The following is a 2,010-nucleotide window of genomic DNA, read 5'->3' as shown; positions in this document are numbered from 1 at the left end:
AATATGTAATAGAAATGTCCATAAATCAAAGGGTGAATATTCCTTGATGTTTATTTTCTTGCTTCAATATTCAACAATAATGGTACAACAGCCAACACGTGTTTCGTCGTGTACAATGTAACACACTGACTTCTTCAGGGCTGAAACCAAATAAACATTACCCACAATTACTATACGATTTACGCATGGCCAATGTTAAGAGGAAAGGGAGTATCTGCCACCCTCCTATTAAAGTAATAACCCGCTAAGTGTGTAATTTTTAAGGAAAAGAAAGAAAAAAAGTAATGCCACTCCATTTGAAATTCTAACCAGAATTCTGTGAGTAAAGTAAAAGTCATAATGCCAAGAGTGAAAAAAGGGGAAAGTAATATGCAAAGGAAGGTATAACCTATTCTAATATTCACCTATATATTCACGGTTTCTTAAACTCTTGGAGTAATTCTTAAATCAAATGAAATATATTTCTGTAAAGAGAAACCTTAATATCAGCATTCATCCCGCAGATAACTAAGTAGCCAAATAATAAGTCATAGATATATCTGGTGATAAGGTCCTCCTTAGTGTTCAAACAACAAGATAGACCACTGAAAATTTACCTCTATTTGCTCCCATTTTCAAAGATCAATAACAAATCCCTTCTGATTCTTCCAATATTTATAGTTCAACGTAAATCTGAAAGTAAAAGTATATATCACTAATACCAATCACACATATCTATAGTGTTTATGTCGTTATTATTCATCACGAATACACTTACCCAGTATTAAAAAGCTGGGTTCAGAATAATGTCTTCATCAATATTTAATTTCTTCTCATCATAACTGCAACAATAAGCAGTACATATTACTCACTTCAAATTTCTGTGTTAGTCGATCTATTTGTCGTGAGTACAGTGAACATAACTCACCCTCTTAGTACACATCGCATAGATGTGGGAACATGTTAACTTGTATCTTTTTGCTGAGTATCGTTCCTATTTAAAAGCAAAGATAAGTATTTAACAATTCTACAATATCTGATCTATACTGAAAACATATTTGTGTTTCGAAAATCTCACCTTCACGGTGATTCCGTTATCACACGTGTTCCCTCCTTCTAAGTTACTCTCAATTCTCCCTGTCACTGTAACATATGGTGAGAAAAATCATATAAAGCCAGTATCATCTTATTGTTTAATCTATTCTTAGGAAGAGTAGTGTGCACTCACCAGTGATACGAATATATATTGGCTATGGCTGGGGGTCGCTATTATCCTATATATCATTTATCCGCTATAAAATAACATAGTAATACCATAATCAAAAACAGGTCTAATAAAATCACATCAATAGCTAAATTGTATTACGATACTGCTCACCAAATTACGTCTCGACAGTTACTTTACGACCTCCAGAAAGCGTAAATCCTCCTCCTAATCAAATGTAAAGTAGTATTAAGGTCCATTCTATCTATTAAAGTTTCACAAAGCACGAGTATCAACAGAATAAAGTAAGTCAACTACCTCAATACGGGCAGCAACTATCCTCGCTGTCCCCCTTTGGCGTCTTACATCAACGCCATCTTGTTGTGTCTTTATATATTCATAAACTGTGAGCGCCATCTTGTAACATGTTCCTATTTGTCACTAACTCATGCGTTCTAAGTATCTTGTAACCCGTACGTTTTAAGTATTATCGTTGGTGTAAAAATTCACGAACTGTCTCCAATCCTGGATAATATGTATTGGGATATTCGTACATAGGAATCTAATTAAAATTATACTACTTGAAAACTAAATATTTACACCGTTAGAAGTGAGTAATGGTTATGCTCATGAGCAATGTTAAATCTACTGAATAGAGATTGCGTGTATGTTAAATACAATTAAATCACTTGAAGTAACGTTAATCGTCACAGTGAGGTAAAGCGATAGAATAAAGAGTGCCAATGTTAGCCGCAGAGCCAAGAATGGATAAAGAATAGGTAAAAAAAGGGGGCGGATATGTACAGTTCACACATCCATTATTACAA

At 34.0% G+C, this 2,010-nt stretch overlaps 1 long non-coding RNA gene across 1 annotated transcript; it reads right to left on the bottom strand.

The window, feature by feature from the left end:
• Positions 1-770: 770 nt before the first annotated feature.
• Positions 771-1,413, bottom strand: LOC144772484 (uncharacterized). The gene is made up of 5 exons (XR_013599763.1): positions 1,358-1,413; positions 1,208-1,271; positions 1,058-1,122; positions 908-973; positions 771-821 (listed from the first exon to the last, which is right to left on the bottom strand). It is a non-coding gene; the product is annotated as an uncharacterized LOC144772484 (long non-coding RNA).
• Positions 1,414-2,010: the final 597 nt, after the last annotated feature.

This window comes from Lissotriton helveticus, chromosome 8, assembly GCF_964261635.1.
Source record: "Lissotriton helveticus chromosome 8, aLisHel1.1, whole genome shotgun sequence".
NCBI classification, from domain to species: domain Eukaryota; kingdom Metazoa; phylum Chordata; class Amphibia; order Caudata; family Salamandridae; genus Lissotriton; species Lissotriton helveticus.
The sequence above is the reverse complement of the archived record's forward strand: the minus strand, read 5'-3'. Positions and strand labels throughout refer to the sequence as shown.